Here is a 22,559-nt window from a genome sequence, read left to right on the forward strand (position 1 = left end):
TTTTCTTGGTTTCTATTCTTTATATCACTCAATTTATTCTCTTTTCCAATGTTTCAAGGACAGGGTTAACTAATTGTTGGAATAATTAGCAAAATTTAGAATGAGCTTCCTATATGGAGTTGTTGGCAGCAGTAGAGAGAAGCATTGAATTGAGGCTTCTGTTCAGCCTCACTCTGGGTCATGGACACTTCCACTGGTTCTTCATTTTTCTTCTCTCTTTTGCCTTTGCTTTCTCTGAAGTCTTTGTTGTGAGACACAGAAACTTTGAAGTTTCTTAGGCTTCTTTCTCTTTCTCTCTCTCTCTTTCTTTCTTGCAGAGGAAAGCAAATTTTATAAACCCTGAAATTCCTTGTACCAAGTTAAGAGCTGTGCACCTACAATGGTGGACTGTGGCTGACGTTTTGCACATGTCCCTGCTTTACCAACTTACTGCCACCCCAAATCTCTATTCTGGATGCTTCCATATAGATTTATGTTATCTCTAAGAGTTCTCATAAAAGTGCCCACTCCTTTTCTCAGACTATACTATTTCAGAGAAAACTGGAGATGAGCCACTCAAGCAACTCGTGGAAAATTCTGTTTCTGGGTAACAATATTCAAAGTGTATGGAATGAACCTGCACCCTTTCTTCCATTTGTGTTCTGCTGCTTCTACTTATTTTTGTCCAGCTTATTGAATTTGGAGGAAGTTAATTGATCTTTTTTATGGAAGCAAATTTCCCTAGAGGACAAGGTTTTTGCTTAGGAAAGATAGCTCGCTCTAAGAGAAGGACTGTTGACCAGAAAACCAGTCAGAAAGCTATTGTCATTGCCCAGTTGAATGATGATGGAACAAGGGGTGAGGAAAGAGCTAAATAAATTGCATTCCTTGGGCAGCAGAGCTGGGCTCAGAGGCAGTAATATATACCCTTGGTTTATATATTAAACACTAATCCACATCATATATTATACAAGATGCTATCACAAAACTATTATTTTTACAGAAAAATCATGTGAAGTAGTTAATAGTATCTCTAATTTAAAAATACTGTCCTGAATCCTCTAATGCTAAATAATTAATTAATATCCTCATAGCTTCATAAATCTTATAGCAGTTTGAACTCATGGCTCCAAATAAAGAACAATCTGTAATTTGAACCTTATTATTGGTTCAGTATTCTCTTCAATTAATTATTTTGGCAGTCATCTTTTTAAAACATTAAACATTTTATTGCATCGGATTTTCTTCTGCTCCTATTGGTTCTCTATTGACCTAAGCAAGCATGAGCTCTTCAGTAATTTTGAAACTATATAACCAAGATATGGTTTCCTAGCAACTGGCATGCCTAAAAGCTTCCTACCTCTGTTTCAAAATGTTTGCAGTCTACAAATGTTTTCTCTCACATTTTAGCTTCTTTTAGATTTGTCTTCCAGCACAATTTAATTTCAACAAGTCAAGTATTATTCAGAATGTCCACAAACTTTAAGACTTAAGGGCATCAGATCTGTATGCGGATTTACAGGAGGTGATGTACAACATGAAAGGAAAATTCACCTTTAGAAAGAAAATATCATTTGGTTGAGGTTGAGATGTGTATGAATATCCTGTGTGGAGAATCTCTAAACAGTACTAACAGCTGCCATTAGAAGAAGTGACTGTGTCTGCATGCGTGCAAACTCGAATATCCCCTTTGCCTTTCAGTGTAAAAGAGATGTCATAGCAGCAACCCCTCAGCAGCCAGGCAGAAAAAAAATAACAGAAAGTGTCCATGTGTGCCCTCTCTTACACTGAGGGAACGGCCGAGCAAAACAAATAATTGATAGTAGGAAACTACCAGAGCAGAAAGTAGTTAGAAGCAGACATTTTAGAGTCATACAGACTTTAAAATCCAGTCACATCTTTGCTGATTACTAATTATGTGTATTTGAGGCCAGGCGCCATGGTTAACACCTATAATTCCAGCACTTTGAGAGGCCGAGGTGGGCAGATCGTGAGGTCAGGGGTTCGAGACCATCCTGGCCAACATGGTGAAACTCCATCTTTACTAAGAATACAAAACTTAGTCGGGCATAGTGGCACACACCTGTAATCCCAGCTACTTGGGATGCTGAGGCAGGAGAATCGCTTGAACTTGGGAGGCAGAGGTTGCAGTGAGGCAAGATCATGCCACAGCACTCCCTCCTGGGTGACAGAGTAAGACTCTGTCTCAAAAATATATATATATATTTGAGAAAACTACGCAATCTTTCTCCACTTCAGTTTTCTTACTTGCAAAGTGGTTACTGGTTATTCTTTAAGTCTGCTCAGCATCCAAATCCTCTTTTAAGCTTGAAAAAATTCCCCATCATATGAATCTTGGTGGAGGATGGAGTCCCCTCCCTCAATGAAAGGTTAAAAGGCTTTGATGCTAGTGAGGGGCACCTGCTCTGTACTGAGGACCTCATGTAACTATCTCTGGGAGTGGAACCGATTACGTACAACAAAATTCCATTATTTGGGCAGCATTGCAACAATCCCCGAAGTATCAGTGGTGGAAGTCACAGAAGCTAATGAGCGGCAGTAGTGCTGGCCATGTTCTCACTGAACCGGTCCTCCAGTGTTACCATAAGATGGGGGCATACACAAGCTTCATTCCTGTGTGTGCATCCTCCAAGACCGGATTCTCTCTACCTGGGGAAACTTGTTAGCTGTCTACCATGATGTTAACACATTTGTTTTTTGCTTGTCAACCAAAATCTACTTTCAGGTGCTTGCAACTATGATTCAACATTATTTATCATATAGCACCATTGTGAACACTGAATACGTTAATCCAGGTTATATAATTAGCACAGAAACTGGAATACAGCACATAATAAATACTAATGGCATTACTAATTACATGGCATTATTTCTTGGCTCCTTAAGAACTATATTTCAAGAGATAAGTATGTATTAGACCATTTCAGCCCCCACACTTCCAAAGGTTTGTGATGAAAGAGAAAAGCCCAAGACTTAAAAAATAAGAAAGCAGTGAGAAAATGAACACTAGTGGCAGATGGAGGTTAATTCAAATCTGCCCTTTTTGCTTTCTTGAGCAAAGGATTTTAATCTTTCTGAATCGGAGTTCACCATCTGCTGTATGTAAATAATTTCTAAACTTTAAGGTTGTAGTGAAGGTGACAAAAATATACTCAAAACATTTAACATATTGGCAGACTTGCATAATGAGATTAATAAGTGGTAGCTATTGCGGTTACTATAATTTTGCTTTACTCTTTTCTCTTATTCAATTAAAGCAATACACACACACTTTGCATCAAATATTAGGAACTGTAAGAATTTCTACTAGATATTAGTTTCTTCAAATACTTTCCATTCACAAGTTTATGTAAAACTGGGATGTTAAGTGTCATTAGATGCAGCAGGATATTGCTTTTATAATATGTGCATTTTTAAATTATGTCAAACTCATGTGAATCCAAAATATCTGAAACATGTCTCAATCAATTTAACATGTTTATTTTGCCAAGGTTAAGGACATAACCATGACACAGCCTCAGGAGGTCCTGATGACATATGCCCAAGGTGGTTGGTGTACAGCTTGCTTTTATATATTTTAGGGAAACATAATACATCAGTTAATACATGCAAGACTTATATTTGGTTCCACCTGGAAAGGCGGGACAACTCCAGCCAAGGTGGGGGTGAGGGAGTGAAGGAGAGCTTCCAGGTCATAGATAGATTTGAAAATGTTTTGATTGGCAATTGGTTGAAAGAGTTATTATCAGTAGAAAGGAATGTCTAGGTTAAGATATGGGGTTGGGGAGACAAAGGTTTTATCATGCAGATGAAGCCTCCAGGTAGCAGCCTTCAGAGAAAATAGATTGTAAAGGTTTCTTATCAGACTTAAGGTCTGTGTTGATGTTAATGCTGCGGGGGCGAGTATAGTGACACATGTCCAACCCTTTCTTCCATCATGGCCTGAACTAGATTTTCTGGTTAACTCCAGAATGCCCTTAGTTGAGAGAAAGGGTCCATTCAGATGGTTGCAGGGACCTTAGAATTTCATTTTTGGTTTACATTCTCCCCCTTCTGGCCAAGATTTGCCAAAGGCAACATCAATGGCCACCACATTTTTATTTTGTCCCGTAGTGTTGCCAGAGTGGCATGGCTGCCTGCCCCAGGTCCATCCTGTCCTTTGATGGGACTCCCTGTGGCCAAGGGACTTAGAGGCTAGCCAGATAAGAATGGACATAGACAGGCATTCATTACCCCCTTAATTTTTTTTAAGTAATTTTTTTTAAGTTAAAAGCCAACAAACAAAATCCACAGACAGGATACAAAACTGACTTCTCTTTAACTTCTATGTGTTGAGCTACTATAATCTTGGTATTAGTTACAGACTTGTAGTAGTTAGCTATACAAAACATAAGCATTCTTCTGAAAATTAAAAAAATACATATATATCTGAAAAACTCTTAACTGAGAGTATTATAGCCAAGAGGTTCTGTTATGAGGTATCTTTATACTCTCAGTAATTACTTACTTTTAATTCTATAGGAAGTAGGATATTCTTTATGGTTGTGTTACAGGAAAGGGGTCCCAATCCAGACCCCAATAGAGGGTTCTTGGATCTCACACAAGAAAGAATTCAGGGTGAGTCCACGGTGCAAAGCAAAAGCAAGTTTATTAAGAAAGTAAAGTGGTGAAAGCACAGCTACTTCATAGACAGAGTAGGCCATTCCCAAAAGTAAGGGGAGAAACGTGTCCACTCTAGGTACAATGTTTGTGTATATAGGATAAAAAAAGATCATGAGGAGGGAGATGTGCTCTGCTACAAGAGTTTGTGATTAATTTTCTTAATTACAATGTTTTTGCAAGAATCAATATTATTATCTTTAAAGCAAAATTAGGAGTACCTTTGTTCTCAAGATATGGGGATATTAGGACACTCCCAAGTCTGAGTCTGCTTAGTAAACATTATCAACCTGTTTCCTTAATCATAAACATCTAGAGGCTAGGAATGCCTAACTTTCTGGGAATGCAGCACAGCCGGTCCTAGCCTCATTTTCCTAGGCTTCACTCAAGATGAAGTCACTCTGGTTCCATAGACTCTGACATATCGCCCGGCTCCCTTTAAGAGAGGACCCTTAATCCTAAGGGTTGCAGAGGAATGAAGATCCATCTTCTGTATCTCCTTCGGGCTGAATAGGGGCAATGATATTCCTGCCTAACTATTAGGGTCTCTTGCATTCAGGGTAGAGAGAAGCTCATTCAGAAAGCATTGGCATGGTGAAGTTCGTTCAGAGCTGTGAGTTCTGACAAGAGGTGATACCTGGAAGATTAATGTGTCCAATTTAAGAAAGCGTTGAGTGAGTTTGTCTCGCATTTCTACACAAAAAGTACAACCACAATATATTCCACAACAGAAAAGCAAAATAAGTATAATCACTCCAAGTAAACTAAACGGGAAGTCTTTCCAAGAACTAGGTAGTTGTCGGAACCAAGCCGATATTGTACACAAGTTACTCTCGGCATGATTCCAACTTATACCCAAAAGTAGAATGCCAATCCATGTCTTTACGTTACCCATCCTTTTTGCTTCTTCTGAACAGGAGTTGGAGGTTACTGGTTGGCTCACAGGAATAAACGTGATCAGTCTCTTCTGTTCCTCAGCCTGTGGAACTCCATAAGAGAAAGGTTTAATTTGAGATAAGTGGACCTAGCTGTTTATTCCCAGAAGCTTACCTGCAATTGGGATATCAAGTAAGGAGAACTTGATAGGGTCCCTTCCGTTTTTGGGGAAAGCTGATCTGCTAGGGATTATTCCTTCCAAGTTTTTAATAGGACCCAATTTCCTGCTTCGGTTGTAACAAGAGTCTCCTCCTTAGTGGGGGAAGGGAGTCTTTGATTTCCATATTCAGGGAGTGCCTTTTGCACGTGTCCTAAGTTGATTGCATAATTCTGTGGCTTGAAAGTATCTATGTCTATTCGGAGGTCTGTAGTTACAAAAGGCCTTTGACACATCATTTCAAAAAGGCTGAGAGGCAGATTTCCCTTGGGGGCCCCTCAAACCCATAACAAGGCTACTGGCAATACAGGCAGCCAGGTTTCTGATGTTTCTTGGCATAGTTTGGCAAGAGTCCTTTTTAGAGTTTGATTAGCTCTTTCTACTTTCCCTGAAGTCTGTGGCCTCAACGCCAGGTGAAGGTGGTACTGAATTCCTAGAGCTGAAGATACGTTTTGAGTAATTGTCTCTGTGAAAGATGGACCCTTATCACTCTGTAAGTTCTTAGGTAGCCCAAAACTAGGAATTACTTCCTTTAATAGGAGTTTAGAAACCTCAATTGCCTTTTCAGACTGGGTACGAAAAGCCTCAATCCAACCTGTAAAGGTGTCAACAAATACTAATAAATATTTAATCTCTTTACATGGGGGCATCTGAGTATATGCTAGCAATCTTCACCAGGGTATGTTCCTTTATGCTGAACAGGCCTTACTAGAAGAGGAGGCAAAGATTGGTTATTTGGCTTATTCAAGGAGCATAGTTCATAGGCCCAAGTTACCTGCTTTACTGTTTTAAGTAAGCCTTTTCCTATAAAAACCCAAGACATCAATTGAAACAGGGAATTTCTTCCCAAATGAGCAGAGTCATGCAAATACTTAGCTATTTTCCACTGATTAGCACCTGGTATCAACGGTTTGTTTTCATTGATAAGCCAGCCAGAAGGATCTTGAATTAAACCCTGACCTTTAGCCCATTCTTGTTCCTCTTTAGTATATTTTGGTTCTGTCATTACCGTAGCTAAGGGTACTAATATGCCAACAAGTCCAACTGGCTCCCTTAATGCTGCTGCCTTAGCAGCTGCATCTGCAAAAGACTTTCCTTTAGTCACACTAGAATCTGATTTTTGTTGTTGTTGAGACGTAGTCTCACTCTGTCGCCCAGGCTGGAGTACAGTGGCATGATCTTGTCTCACTGCAACCTCCGCTCCCTGGGTTCAAGCAATTCTCCTGCCTCAGTCTCCCAAGTAGCTGGGATTTCAGGCACCTGCCACTGCGCCCGGCTAATTTTTGTATTTTTAGTAGAAACAGGTTTTCACCATCTTGGCCAGGGTGGTCTTGAAATCCTGACCTCATGATCCACCTGCCTCCACCTCCCAAAGTGCTGGGATTACAGGCATGAGCCACCACTCCCAGCCTAGAATCTCCTTTTTGATGTCCTATGCAATGGATTACAGCTACTTCCTTGGGCAAAAGAACAGCAACCAATAGATTCAGAATTTCTAAGTGATGTTTTATAGGGGAACCCTTAGCAGTTAGGAGTCCCTGTTCCTTCCAGATAGCAGCATGAGCACGAAGTACCAGGAAGGCATACTTAGAGTCAGTGTAAATGTTAATTCTTAAGTCCATTCCCAATTGCAGGGCTCTAATAAGAGCTATTAATTCTGCCTTTTGAGCCAAGGTAAAAGCTGGTAAAGCCTGAGATTCAATTACCTCGTGCTGACTAATGAGAGCATATCCAGCTTTTCTGTTTCCGTGGTGCACAAAGCTACTTCCCATCTGCAAACCATTCTACCCCAGGACTATCTACAGGATAATCCTTTAAATCCAGCTGGCTGGAGTAAACTATTCCCTAATTGTATACAAGAATGATCTAGGGGGCCTGTGCCTGTGTGTTCAGGCAAATAGGTAGCTGAATTCAAAGTCTGTCATACTTTAAGACTTAAATCAAGAGAGTCTAGCAACAAAACCTGATATTTATTCACAGGAAAGGAAAAGGAGCAATTTTTCACCTGCCTGTGATTTCCAAAAGCTACTACCATTTGCAGCTGAGTCAACAAATCCCTTCCCAACAAGGGAGTGTGGTATTCAGGAGAAAACCAGAGTCCCTGAAAAGCAGCTTAAAGGATAGGTAAAATGGCATCTATGGGCTTGTCCATCTAGTGACCATACAGTTTTGGAGTGACAGGGGCCCAATATAATGGGTCAAAACAAAGTAAGCAGTCCAGAAGGAAGTTAATATTCTTACCCTCCAGGTAACCCATATCAAGGGTTACCTGAGGCTTCTCAGGAGTTATGGCTAGTTATCCAATAAGAGCTGTGGCAGAAGGTCTGGGGCCCCATCACTCTTGAACTTGCCTTACTGTTTTGGCCATCATTGTGATAAGGAAGGAGGGCAAGAAAGTGCTGAAAGGAGAAGGGCAGATCCCTGGCCAGGGTTCCACCCCCTGGGCCTGTGCCCATGGACCTAGGTGAGGACAGGCTCTACTGCCTTTGCGCCCAAATGTTGCATTTTCCAAGACCATTCTGGCCTGCCACGCCCCCATCCTGTGCCTATAAAAACTCAGAGACCTTAGCAGGCAGACACACACACAAGCAGCCAGACATCGAGAGGAACACATCGGTGGAAGAAGACACAAGTGGCTGGACGTCAAGAGGACATCGAGGGGAGCATATCAGCATGCCCACAGGCCATCGACCAGTGGAATGACACGAGCTCAATAAAACTTTGCGCTCATTCTCCAAGCTCACGTGTAATCTGATTCTTCCGGTACACCAAGGTAAGAACTCAGGATACAGAAAGCCCTCTGTCCTTGCAACAAGGTAGAGGTGGAGGGTCTAGTTAAGCTGGTTAACATAAGCTGCTCATAGACAGCAAAACTAAAAGAGCACATGGTAGCACATGCCCACTGGGGCTTCAGGAGCTGTAAACATCCACCCCTAAATGTAGCCAGGGGATTGGACCCCCACAACCTGCCCCTCTGTATGCTCCCCTAGAGGTTTGAGCAGCAGGGCCCTGAAGAAGTGAGCCTCTCCCCCTGTCACACCCCCTGTGATGGGCAAAGGGAACTTTATCCTTTTCTATTGGTTGGGGTGCCAATGGCTCCCTTCGGAGCGCTGGGCAATCCCTCTTCCAATGGCCAGTTTTCTTACAGCGTGCACACTGATTTATGGCCAAGGCCTGGTGACTCAGACACCCGGCTTTGGGCTTTCCACCTTTCAACCTCCCTTGTTCAGGCCAAGACCCAGGCGGGCAACCCCATGTGGGAGGTGAGCTTAAGGCTGGAGCCAAGAGCTGCACCTAGTGGGAGGTTCTTCTTGCTCTTTCTGCTTCCTCTGCTTTGTCCCTGATATTAAAAATTAAAAATGCCATATCCAAAAGCTGTTCATAGGAGTTTGGGGACCCATAGCTGCTTTTTTTTTTTTTTTTTTTTTTTTTTTTTTTTTTTTTTTTTTAGCTTCCTACTGATATCAGGGACAGACTGGGTTATAAAACGTTCTCCCAAAAGGATTTGCCCTTCCCTTGAGGCAGTCCCAGCGTTCACATATTTCTTAATTGCCTCAACTAAATGCCTCTGAAACAAAGCTGGATTCTCATCTTTACCCTGAGAAACTTCCCCAACCTTGTCATAGTTAACATGCTTTTTCATACATTTCTTCATCCCTTCCAACAAGCAAATGACCACATGATCTCTCCTCCCCAAGTCTTCACTGCCCCTTTGATAGTTCCACTCTGGATCAAGATGGATCCATCAAGATGGAACTGCCATGCCTCCTGCTTGATATATTATGGTTCAGATTGTGAGCCAATACCTCATCTGCCTGGGTCCTAGCTGTTCCCAAAACGTGTTGTTTCTCTTCTGCTGTACAAAACAGAGACAACAAAATGTGCAGATCCTGATAAGTTGAACTATAGGTCAGAGTTAATTTCTCAAATTCATCTACGAATTTTCCTGGATCTTCAGAGAAATAGCTAGCTTCTTTTTACATAGAGCCAAGTCAGACATAGAAAAGGGGATATGTACTTTCACTGTGCCTTCTTGCTCATTTGCCACCTCTCTAAGGAAAGATTTCCTTTCAGAGGTTTAGAAGAGGCTTCACTACGAGTGGTACTCACTGGGCTAAGTTCCTCAGGGAGTGGTGGGTATAGAGTGGGACTAGACAGGTAAGGAGGAGAGGATGAAGGGCTCTCAATAGAACTTTCAGCTGGACCAGAGGGAGAAAGGGTTGACACAGCTGAAGGTTCCGCTCCACCAAAAAATACCTACTGAACTGCAGGAGCTTGCATCACAGGATCATCTAGTATGTCCAGTTCTTTTTCTTCCTTTCCTCTCATCAAACACACACGCGCCTGCTGCAGGGTTTTATCCTGACTGAGCAGCAAAAATGCTTGAACATATGGTATTTCATCCCATTTTTCTTCTCACTTACAAAACAAATCGAGTTGAAGTACAGTATTAAAGGCCTTAGTTCCAGTAGGAGGCCATTTCTCTTGTTTTCCCAAATAATACCGAGGCCAAATGTATTACATAGAAACACCAGTTTTCTCTTCTTAAGTCTATTCAGTTTAAATTGGTCTCAATGTTCAAAAATATATCCTAGTGGTGAGTTATTTGGAATTGATGCCATAGTTCCCATGAAGGAGGCAGGTGATGTTGAAAGTAAAGTTCCAAACCTGTGAGATTGTATTGTCACTGGCTGAGTTCCACTAAAAAGGATAGGAGAGGTTTTTAAGATCAGCTGCAGTAATGAGGGGGATCCCTGCCAAAAAATGGAATTATCTTATTCACAGTGTCTGAATAATATAAATGAGGCAGCCATGAATCTCAGATAAATCACAACATGGACTCCAACATTAGAAATGTCGAATAAGGCAAAGGAAATGAAGAGGATTTAGATGGGAATGACCAGAGCAAGCAGGTTCTGGGCAATAGTGGCAACATGGATTGGACAAGCAAAGCCAGTTTGCTTGAATCCAAGAAAGGAAAGAAGTGTTTTTTGTGTGCAAAATGAAACAAAACAGCAAGGAAAAAAAGTCCCCTGATTTTCATCCTAGTGCTTCTGGATCACACCTAGTTGGCACAAAACATAACAGCAGCAACAAAACATAACCACATCTATCTAATCTTATTGCTCATCGCTATGAAATATCAAACCACAATCAGCAATTTTAGAGAAGGAGCCTTCAATGCCTTTTTTGTTCCCAATGTTTCACAAGCAAATGGATGGAAATCAGGAGGCACACATAGGAAGAATAAGTTAAAATCCCTAAGACCAGTTGAATGAAGTATCCTGAAAATGACAGAGAAACAGAGACTGCAACCAAGAAATTGATTCATGCCACAAAGAGGACAAGGCAGATTAATACAAAGAGCATGGCAGTTAACATCCTGTGGTGCCAAACTTGTTTCTATCTGAGAGAGAATTCATGCTACCCCCCTAAATCTTAGAATGGACTCTAACCCTGCTAAGTCAGGTCTCTAACCCAAGGTTGGTCAAGAGTCCTTGCCTTTTATTGAGAGAAGCCTTTAACCCTCTCTGTCTTAGGAGAGACTCCCCTAAGTTGGGTCTTCTAACCCAATCCTCACTTACCCAAAGTCAGCCAATTGGTGTGTGCAAATGACTTTCCTTTGTGTCATGGGTCTCTTCAATATCACCACTTCCGGTTTGCCAAAAAGATGTCACTGGACCCCACCACTTACCCAAATTTTCCCTTTGGATTGAAGGTTTCTGCACTATAGGCTCTTCAGTGGTCACCAGAAAGACATTACAGGACCCCACGACTTACCTAAAGTTAGCCTTTAGGTCAAGGATTTCCTCACTGTAGTCCCTTCAGTGGTTGCCAGAAAGATATTACAGGAAAGGGATCCTGATCCAGACCCCAAGAGAGGGTTCTTGGATCTCAAGCAAGAAAGAATTCAGGGTGAGTCTGCAGTGCAAAGCAAAAGTAAGTTTATTAAGAAAGTCAAGTGGTGAAAGTACAGCTACTCCATAGACAGAGTAGGGCATTCCCAAGAGTAAGAGGAGAAATGCGTCCAGCCCAGGTACAATGCTTGTATAAAAAGGATAAAAAAGGATCATGGGGAGATGGAGATGTGCTGTGCTTCAAGGGTTTGTGATAAAGGATTAATTTTCTTAATTACTATATTTTTGCAAGAATCAATGTTATTATCTTTACCACAAAATTAGGAATGCCTTTGTTCTCAAGATAGCAGGATATCTGGACACTCCCAAGTCTAGATGTTTAGTAAATATTATCAATCTATTCCCTTAACTGTAAACATCTAGAGTCTAGGAATGCCTAACTTTCTGAGAATGCAGCCTGGCCAGTCCCAGCCTCATTTTCCTAGCCCTCACTCAAGATGGAGTCGCTCTGCTTCCAACGCCTCTGACAGTTGGGGTGGATGAAAAGGTGTCGTGTAATAGCTCAGAAGGCAACGTACCTTGTTTTATCAATTGTTTAGGCATCTTTGTACCCACCCTTGATTTGGAGGGTCCAACTTTGACCTAATTCTATCCCTCAAATCCAGGCCCTTACAGCCTCACATGCCCACCTTTTCTATGACAGTCCTTGGGCCTAGAGGGAGGGTGCTTGTATAGTCTTAAAAGCAGGCCATTTGAAGTGAAAAACAGATTAGGCCCAGTGGAATGCTAAAGGAGGGAGATTTGTATCTCTGCTCTTCAGATTACCATGATTTTAGCTTCCTTGCAAGTAAAACAAGGAGATATAACATTTGTATTTCTGCAGAGTATTTGTGTGTCAGAACAGAAAAGAAGAACCTACTCCATTAGGGTGCCAACTAAAAATATGAAGAAAAATTATAATCTGGCACTCTCTAGAGGATTACTGTAGCCAAGAAATAATTAATGATTCAATCTGCACTCAGAAACAAAAGTCGGAGTTGAAATAACAAGTGTTACACTTTCCTTTGAAACAATTTCTCTCTCTAGCCCTCCTTCTCTATTAGAGAGAAGATACAGTAAGACCAATATGTGTGCAAAGTAAGTTTTAGGCTTATTATGCTTGGCCTGATTATTTGCACAAAATGCAGGAAGAATTGATTGGCTATATAGGCTCATTTTAAGTTGGCTTTGCTGGAACTTTACCTAAAAATATATTATTCTAGTCAAAGCCTTGGTAAAATAACCAGTGTCTCTAGTTGTCCTGTTTTAAAAGTAAAGACTCTTACTAAACCTATGCAAATAACTATATTGTCATAAAATCAGAATGATTATGAGCAGTTTCCATATTTTGGAGAACTCAGACAGAAAAGTAAACTTGTTCACAAAAATGTACTTCAACCAATAGCTGTAAACTACAAATAACAAAAGAAAAAGATTTGCTTGTCTCTTCTTTAACCAGAACATGGGTTTCAAACAGGATGTCACTTGTTCACCTTGGAAATACTATCCACAAGCCAAACAACTCTTGTTAGATGAGAGCTGTCTATTAGGCACTGTCCAACATAACAGCTCTAGAATCTATATGAGGATATAGTTAGAATCAGCGATGGTAGGGGGGAAAGGCTACCTGCTTATGAGTATTCTCCTCCTTGCATTCCCCAGGTAGCAAGATACTGCATCAAAAGGATTTAATCTTATATCAAAAGTTTGGACCAAGGCACTCAGGCCCTTTGGTTAATGTTTATCTTATTTGCCTCAACATTGCCCAGGCCATGCCATCTTTCTCATTATAAACTTTGGCTTTTTATTTTTTTATTTTTTTGTTTGTTTTAGTTCTCCAATGGGGGTAAATAGTGGAAACCCATCCAAAAATTTCTATCACTCTTCTGGCGAGAGTCCTTTGACTCCCTTTTTCCTTTCCCTTTTTATTTTTGTTGTTGTAGTTGTTGTTAATTACCCCAATGTTTTATTTAGCATCTGTAAGACCCATGAGGGACAGGAAATTTGATAAGGCTTCTCAAACAGTTGTGTGATTTTGTGGTAGTGATGTTACCTGGGGTATCCATGGAAAAGTATAACCACCCACTGGGTTCACCTTGCCCGCCACCTAGACAGAGACAATTTATCAGGACAGGGGAATTGCAATAGAGAAAGAGTAATTCATGCAGAACTGGCTGTGTGGGAGACCAGAGTTTCATTATTACTCAAAACTGTCTCCCTGAGCATTCAGGGATTGGAGTTTTTAAGGACAACTTGGTGGGTGGGGGGAAGCCAGTGAGCCACGAATGCTGATTGGCTAGGTAGGAGATAAAATCATAGGAAACTGAAGCTGTCCTCTTGTGCTGAGTCAGTTCCTGGCTAGGGGGGTCACAAGATCAGATGAGGCAGTTAATCCATCTGGATGGTGCCAGCTGATCCATCAAGTGCAGGGTCTGTAAAATATCTTAAGCACTGATCTTAGGAGCAGTTCAGGGAGGGTCAGAATCTTGTAGCCTCCAGCTGCATGATTCCTAAACCATAATTTCTAATCTTGTGCCTAATTTGTTAGTCCTACAAAGGCAGTGTAGTCCCCAGACAAGAAGGAGGTTTGTTTTGGGAAAAGGCTGTTATCATGTTGATTAAACTATAAACTAAGTTCTTTCTAAAGTTAGGTCAGCCTGCACCCAGAAGTGAACAAGGACAGTTTGGAAATCAGAAAAAAGATGTAGTTAGCTAGGTCAGCTCAGTTATAATTTTGCAATGGTGGTTTCAATAGGAGTCCCCTTAACCCCTAAATTTTCTATGACCTGTGTAATGGGCATATTTGGTGGGAGAATATGCTGGTTATCATAAGGTCAGTCTCATACGACTTGCATATGAAGCATACCAACTGCTTCATCTGGTGTGCTCCACTTGATATTTTATAGGGAAATTCGGTCAGTCACCATCTCAGAGCAAACAGACTGTACAGAGGCATTTATCTGGTCCAATAGGTTAGTTGCAGGAATAACCTCGTGTGCCTTGGGATCACATTATTCAGTAGTGATTGTTTAATAGTGAGCTGTAGTTCCTGCATCAACAAACAAGCTCTTTCCTTCTGCAGCATTTAAAATTAAGAATTATGTCCTTAAATTAGTGATTTTTACAATTCATTATAGTAAAGATTTCTCAAGAAGCTGATGATAGCAATCTACAAAATGGACCAATTCCTTTACATTATACCCTCTAGTTTAATAGTTACTTGGTCTTGCCCTTCCCCCACATTGACTATCTTCTTGAAAACCACAGGTCTCAGAGGTAACATTTGTTGCCCTGGCTTAATAATTTTTATGCATTTAGTTTTACCTGTATGTTTTCCTTTATTTTAAAGTGACTTAAATAGTTTCTTAACTAGAAAAAATATTACATTTTCTTCAGCAAAAAAAACATCCTTGTATTTTATAAGCTTCACCAAAAATACCTTTTACACTCTTATTATTTTAGCTCTTAGTAACTCAAACTCCCAGTGAAAAAAACCAAGGTTACTTTAACACAACAGGACTTTAAGATTTTAAACTACTGGAGATAATTTTGAAATTAAACTTACCAAATTAATCTTACTAAAGATTACCAAGGTCATGTGAATTAAAAGGTTAATATCTACCAGCCTGATAAGCGCTTACTTTTTTTTTTGAATCAGTTGATTAGAGCTCTTTCATGTAGTTTGGTGGTGAAATATCACTTCCACATTGAGATGGGATAGTTCCCTTGACCTCTTCAGAGGACTCGTGAAGAGGTGGCTCACTTACTCAGCCCACAGCTCTCAAACCCCTTGTGGGAGTGGGAGTGAGCAGGTGAGAGGGGGCAGAGACCGGGATGGGTGTTTCTAGGCACTGGCAGGAGTAGAATTCCGTAGCCTGGCAGCAGTGTCTAAGGGTTGCCCAGGACCCCCAGAGCCCCAGAAGGCATGTGTTACAGTGCTGTTCTTTAGCTTTGCCATTCATGGATGGCTTAAGTGTTAAAACAGCTCAGTGGAGGGCCAGTGTGACAGCCTCCTGTACCTGCACCCAGGTTCTTGTCCATCATCCAGGAGGAATGAAGTGGCATGAACAAATTGGAGGTTGGTGAATGTGAAGGATTTTATTGTGCAGTGGAGGTGGCTCTCAGCAGCATGGGGAACTGGAAAGGGGATGGAGTGAGAAGGCAGTATTCCGCTCGAGTTCAACCGTCCCTGGATGAACTCCTCTCCAACAATAATCTCTGATGATTGCTTGATAAATAAATGCAAATGAAACTATGCTGACAATTCTTAAGATATTTCTAATATTACTTTACCAATAATTTTAAAACCAGCTTATTTATGAAAGATGTTACCTAAATCATGTGAACTTGAAAAGCATGTAGGCTTATTATTTAATTTATGAATACTCTTTAGCTTCAAGCCAATTTGCTACTTTGTGGCCAAAACCACATAACGAAATACATGTACATACACATAAACACACACAAACGCATTTGTTACAAACAAGGATCTTACAGTTTTTACTTCAGAACTCTGGCCATGAGAGATTAATACAAACTCAGCAGTTTGCAAAAACAATAATAATTTTAAAAACATTGCAAACATTGGATTTTATGTTAGTAGAAAAGTAACAGCAGACTTCAATCAGGCAGAAAAGAAAACAGAGAATTTAGGAACATTATAGTTAGTTGCAGGTCAACCTTTGGGCTCTGAGTTTTCCATGATGTTATTTGCCCATCAGTTTAAAACGTACACGAGAACAGACCTAATCTGTAACCAGCTGGAGTATTAGAAAACCTGTTATGTCCTTCTATTTTTACAATCACTTGCAAGTAGAGGTGCCAGAAAGCTGGGCAGGTTGACCAAGGTGGGTCATTCTCCTTGTCGTTTCTCATTCTTAGGTGATTTGTTTTGCACATTTTTTTTTCTTAAAACAAGGAACTGGTCTGTGGCCTAGGGTTTAGTGTAGTGGAACAAGATGTGCTGACTGTGGCCAGGACTCCACAGTGAGTCACCACTGAGTCGTTTCTGCCCTCCTATTACATGCCTCAGTTTCTCTCTCTGGAGATCTAGCACCTCTGAGAGGGCTCAAAACATGGAGTGGCAAGCACCTATATGTGTTTCCTGGATGAGCATTTTTAAACTAATTTTTTTGGGAGTTCCCTGTAGGGCTGCTGCACATCCTGGGAAGGTCAACCCCCCAGACACTCCCATTCAGCCCCAGTCACCAAGGAGTACGTTTTGGCCAGAAGGAGCAAAATGCCCTTTCTCTTCAGAGCTAAGTAAACTCAATCTCTCATTTATCTATAAAAAGAGCAACAATTCAGTTCCTCATGCAAATGAGCAGACAAGTCAATCAAGACTAATTTTGGGAGGAAAGGTAATAGAGAAGACTATTTAGAATGTACCTCCAAATTAGAATTAGGATCATAAGCAACAACTTCCTTGGAGGAAAAACACCAGCCAAGACTACTTCCTGTAAACTGTGCTCAGCTACCCCTAAATTTGTAGCTCTCATCCGCCATTATACACACCAAGATCAAATCCTCTCACATTACAAGGTCATCTCTGGTACCCACAAAGCGAAAGTGGTCAGGTAATAAAATATAGGAGAGCTTCAGACATAAGAAGAATTTGCCCACGACTGTTGAAACGCCACAAAGAAAACAGAGCACCCCAAAAGGGATGAGTGGCATCTTTGTTTTGAGTTCTTTCAGGGGCTTGAGTCATTAGAAGCCTTCTCTAGATTTTTTCTTGGTACTGAAGACAGCAAAGGGGAAAGCAGGAATAGGGTGAAAGAAAAGTAAACAAAACAAAGAAAGTTTTGTTTTTAAGAAGGGAAGCAAACATAGAAACCAAGTGCATGGTTTGTTGTTGTTGTTGTTTTCTTCTTTTTGAAGCTGTGAGAAATTTTAGCCAATTCAGAAGTCTTGTTGCCCATAATCTGGGATTCTCATTTGAATTTGACAAATTTGAGTAGAGTTGGTCAAATCCGATGGGAAAAAGACCAGAACAACAACAACAACAAAACCAACTATATAGTCTTTGAGTGCTCTTGCGGTAAGGAGAAATTATGCTCAACTGGTTGTCAATTTTAACCTTTAGTCATTAAGGATAATTTCCAAGACAAAAGTCCCCAATTCAGCTACTTACCTGGGAATGAGATTGGGGATCCTATGGAGGGAGGGGAGCTCCTGGGTCTTGGCAAATTATCCTATTGGTTTGAACCATAAGGAATTCTCAAGCTGGTACCAAGCACCGATATGAGATTTGTCAAAAGTCAGGGGAAACTCCACTCAGAATCCCTTCGTGGTTATCAGTTTGTCAACCCCAAATACCTGAGGCAGGTCTCAATCAATTTAGAAAGTTTATTTTGACAAAGTTAAGGACACTCCAGTGACACCCTCAGGAGGTCCCAACAATATGTGCCCAAGGTGGCCAGGGTACAGCCTGCTTTTATACATTTTAGGGAGACATGAGATATCAATCAATACCTGGAAGATTTACTTACATTGGTTCCATCTGGAAGGGCAGGACAACTCAATAGCGGGGAGCTTCCAGGTCATAGATAGATTTAAATGTTTCCTGATTGACATTTGTTTGAAAGAGTTATTGTCAGTAGAAAGGAATATCTGGGTGAAAATAAGGGGTTGTAGAGACCAAGGTTTTATTATGCAGATGAAGCCTCCAGGTAGCAGGCTTCACAGAAAATAGATTGCAAACGTTTCTTATCAGACTTAAGGTCTGTGTTAATGTTAATGCTGGAGGGTATAGTGAGGCATGTCCAACACCCTTTGTCATCATAACCTGAACTGGATTTTCAGGTTAACTCAGGAATGCCCGTAGCTGAGAGGAGTTCATTCAGATGGTTGGTGGACCTTAGAATTTTATTTTTTGTTTAACTTCAGAAATAAAACAAATGACTGTGAGTCCTTTTCATTTTTTTTTTATTTGACAGACTAGCCTTGGGGTTGTTAAATATATTAAGGAAAGCGTCATGTATGTCTTTTTAATAAACTATCTGAGAAGAGCTCACATACTATGAAGTTATGTTATCTTGCATTCGTTCTGTTCAGCATGTGAGGCACTAACCAGTTTGTATCTATAGTCCATCCTCCACATCTGTGAGTTCCACATCTATGGATTGAAAATATTCTGAAAAAAATAATTTAAAAAACAGCAATAAAAAAACCACAATTTTTTTTAAAAAAATAGAGTACAACTATTTATATAACGTTTACATTGTATTAGGTATTACAAGAAATCCAGAGATTAAAGTATATGGGAAGATTGTGTAGGTTATATATATACAAATATTATGCCATTGTACATAAAGGACTTGAGCACTTGTGCACTTGCAGATTTTGGTGTCTACAAAAGTTCCTGGAACCAATTCCTTGTGGATTTTGAGAAATGACTATTAGCAAATTTGTGTCATCATCCCTTTGACTTACGGTGTAAAATAAAATCTTTGGCATGTGTTCATTCTATATTTGCATGAGAGTCATGTTTTTTAAATTTTTAAAAATATGCTTTGGCATATTAAATGCTCTATCTAGCAAACATATTTTAGCAAACAGATTCTGATAATGCCAGACCATGCTAAAAACAGCAGCTATTTATGTTAGTCTAGTTTTTCAAACCTTGTTAAATAAACGCTGGTAATAACATTTGAGGCTAATTCTTACAATAGCCAGACAATTTCTTTAATGAAAAGATTTATTCACTAAATAGATCCCAGGATGAATCCCTAAATCACTAGTGTACTGTGTGATTGGTAACTAACTTATCCATTGAAACCTCAGATTCTTCAAAATGAAGATGTTAGACTAGTTAATTTCTAATATTAGTAGCTCATCTGTCTGAATATTATATTTTAAAATATAATTGTTATTAAGTTGCATTTTGAATTACCATCTTGATTTTTTGGTGGATTTATTCAATTAAAATGATTGATGAGTTCAAATAAATCAGAAAATATGTAAAGACTAACAAATAGAGGTGGAAAAGTTACAGTGACACCTAAACTCATATCTACTTAGAAAATAAAATTTGCTTGAGTATTAAGGGCCAAGGAAAATCTGAAAAAAGTTTATCCAATGAAAATGGACATTTTAAATGCTGGGATATGTCATTCTCAATGCCTGGAAATCATAGATCTTGAAATATCATAGGTTAATTATCTGACCTGACAAAGACAAGTTTGGTAAAATTATTGGAAAAGTTTGTTTTTTGTATCTTCCTACTTACCTCATGCATTGCCTCTCAAAGATTGCTTTTCCTCAGTAGTACCCTGGCCCTTTATTTAGTCATTCATTCAGTAGATATTTATGTAATGAAATCATTATGACATGATACCATAAGCTAAAATCATAGACCTGAATAAGACATGCTTTTGTCTGCAAATAGCTACAGTTATTGAGAAAAAAGAAACAAATAAGTAGTAGAAGTAAATGCAATGTATTATGATAGAAAGGATAAGGGTAGAGAAAAGGGATTTGGCATGAATCCAGAAAGCTCTCAGAAGGCAATACTTAAACTGAAATTTGAGAAAAAATTATAACAGAATATGAGGTGAAAAGAGAAGAGTATTCCAATCAGAGGAAATACCAAGTTGATGATAGAGTGAGGCCACATTACACATTTAGAGAACTGCTAATATTTATTCACAGCTGAAGCAAAAATAGGTGTGAAAGTAACAGAAAGTGAAATCCCAGAATAAGGAAGGAAGTGATAATGAAGAGCTTACGTCGTAAACTTAATTATTTGTAAATATATCTGATAGGAATAAAAAAGCATAAAGCATGAAGGTTTAAGCTAGTAACACGACCTATTGCCATTTAAAAAGTTGTCTATAGCAGCATTTATAGTGTGAAGGCAGAGTTGGCTCTTTTTTTTTTTTTTTTTTGCTCTGATATGAACAATACTGATGATTATAATAAAGGTCCAAGTTAAGGTAATGAAATTGAAAATAGAGAAAACAAACTTGAGAGAGAACTTGATTAAAGAGGACTTGAAAGAAAACGAAGAGTCAATGAGGGAAGAGCAGAGATGGGTGATCACCAGATTTTGCCCTAGGAAATTGGGATGATAACAGTGACATTTTCCACGGTGGGAAATAGCCAAAGTTAAGCCAATTTAATACCTAGAACCATAAAGGAGTGTTAAAAATTGGTTTCACGCAATTGGTTTTAAGTGTTATTATACACTCAGGCAGAGATTTCAATTAGGCAGTGATATATAGATAGCATGGGAGATTAGGATTCCAAATGTACATCTGGGATATAATTGGCAGCAGAATCCACAGAGATTTAAATGAGTTTATCTGGGAAGAACATATTGTTGAAGGACCGCATGAGGCTAAGGATACAGCCTGTGACATCAGGAATATTTGCAAGCCAAGCAGAGGAGTGGGTCTCATGAAAAGGACGAGAAAGACCCCAGGGAGTTAAGAGGAAAACGAAAAGTCTGCTTATATGTAAGCCAAAGTTAAGTAAGAATTTGAAGAAAGAAAATGGTCAAAAGCATCATGACCTACAGAAAAATCTAATTAAAGGCAAAAATAAAAAAGACCATTATCTCCTAAAGTTTGGAATCACATTAAACTGTAGTTAACAATAACTTATTGTGTATTTCAAAATAACTAAAAGAGTGGAATTGGAATCCTCCTAACACAAAGGAATGATAAATGCTTGAGGTGATGGATGTCTCAATTACCCTGATTTGATCATTACCTATTGTATGCTTATATCAAAAGATCACATGTACCCCATGAATATGTACAATTATTATGTATTCATAATTTCATGCACGTCCTTGTGAAGAGACCACCAAACAGGCTTTGTGTGAGCAACAAGGCTGTTTATTTCACCTGGGTGCAGGCGGGCTGAGTCCGAAAAGAGAGTCAGCAAAGGGAGATAGGGGTGGGGCCATTTTATAAGATTTGGGTAGATAAAGGAAAATTACAGTCAAAGGGGGGTTGTTCTCTGGCAGGCAGAGTGGGGGTCACAAGGTGCTCAGTGGGCCTTGTGACCCCTTGAGCCAGGATGAGCCAGGAGAAGGAATTTCACAAGGTAATGTCATCACTTAAGGCAAGGACCGGCCATTTTCACTTATTTCGTGGTGGAATGTCATCAGTTAAGGCGGGGCATGGCATATTCACTTCTTTTGTTATTCTTCAGTTACTTCAGGCCATCTGGGGGTATAAGTGCAAGTCACAGGGGATGCGATGGCTTGGCTTGGGCTCAGAGGCCTGACATTCCTATCTTCTTATATTAATAAGAAAAATAAAACAAAATAGTGTTGAAGTGTTGGGGCGGCAAAAATTTTTGGGGGGTGGTATGGAGAGAGAATGGGTGATGTTTCTCAGGGCTGCTTCAAGCGGGATTGGGGTGGTGTGGGAACCTAGAGTGGGAGAGATTAAGCTGAAGGGAGATCTTGTGGTAAGGGGTGATATTGTGGGGTTGTTTGAAGAAACATTTGTTGTATAGAATGATGGGTGATAGCCTGGATACGGTTTGGGATGAATTGAGAAACTAAATGGAATAAAAGAAGGAGAGAAACAGGTATAAAATGTCTAAGAATTGGGACGACTCAGGACATCTGATTAGAGAGTGCCTAAGGAGATTTAGCATAGTCCTGTCAGCAAAGATTATTTATTTACTTCAAAAGTTAAGAGTGGCAGTTTGGGGATAGCACTAGGAGATATCAGCTGTGATGGTTTGGAGAAGCAATGTAAACCGGCAGTGCAAACAAGAGCAGGGCATGTATGAGTAGTTGAGAACGGTGAATAGGAGTATCACTAGACAGAAGATAGTAGGGATGACAAGTTTTTTTGGGGGCACAGTCTAAGTTGTTCTGGTGTCTGGAATGAGACTGGGGCCTAATAAAAAGGAGCGTCTATACAGGAGCTCAAATGGGCTGTACCTTG

The 22,559-nt window shown here is 39.9% G+C and overlaps 1 long non-coding RNA gene across 5 annotated transcripts in view; it reads right to left on the reverse strand.

Moving 5' to 3' along the window:
• Positions 1-22,559, reverse strand: part of LOC134758374 (uncharacterized) — a 35,196-nt gene that overhangs the window by 1,806 nt on the left and 10,831 nt on the right. Inside the window, exons 2-5 of one of the 5 annotated variants that reach the window (XR_010133551.1) lie at positions 18,141-18,784; positions 17,783-17,843; positions 11,534-15,877; positions 1,072-5,638 (exon numbers count right to left, since the gene is read on the reverse strand). This is a non-coding gene — a long non-coding RNA (uncharacterized lncRNA). Of the gene's footprint in view, positions 1-1,071; positions 5,639-11,533; positions 15,878-17,782; positions 18,785-22,559 lie in introns of those variants that run through there. The other 4 variants (XR_010133550.1, XR_010133549.1, XR_010133547.1 and 1 more) reach the window with 4 other exon arrangements.

This window comes from Gorilla gorilla, chromosome 3 (genome assembly GCF_029281585.2).
Source record: "Gorilla gorilla gorilla isolate KB3781 chromosome 3, NHGRI_mGorGor1-v2.1_pri, whole genome shotgun sequence".
NCBI classification, from domain to species: Eukaryota; Metazoa; Chordata; class Mammalia; order Primates; family Hominidae; genus Gorilla; species Gorilla gorilla.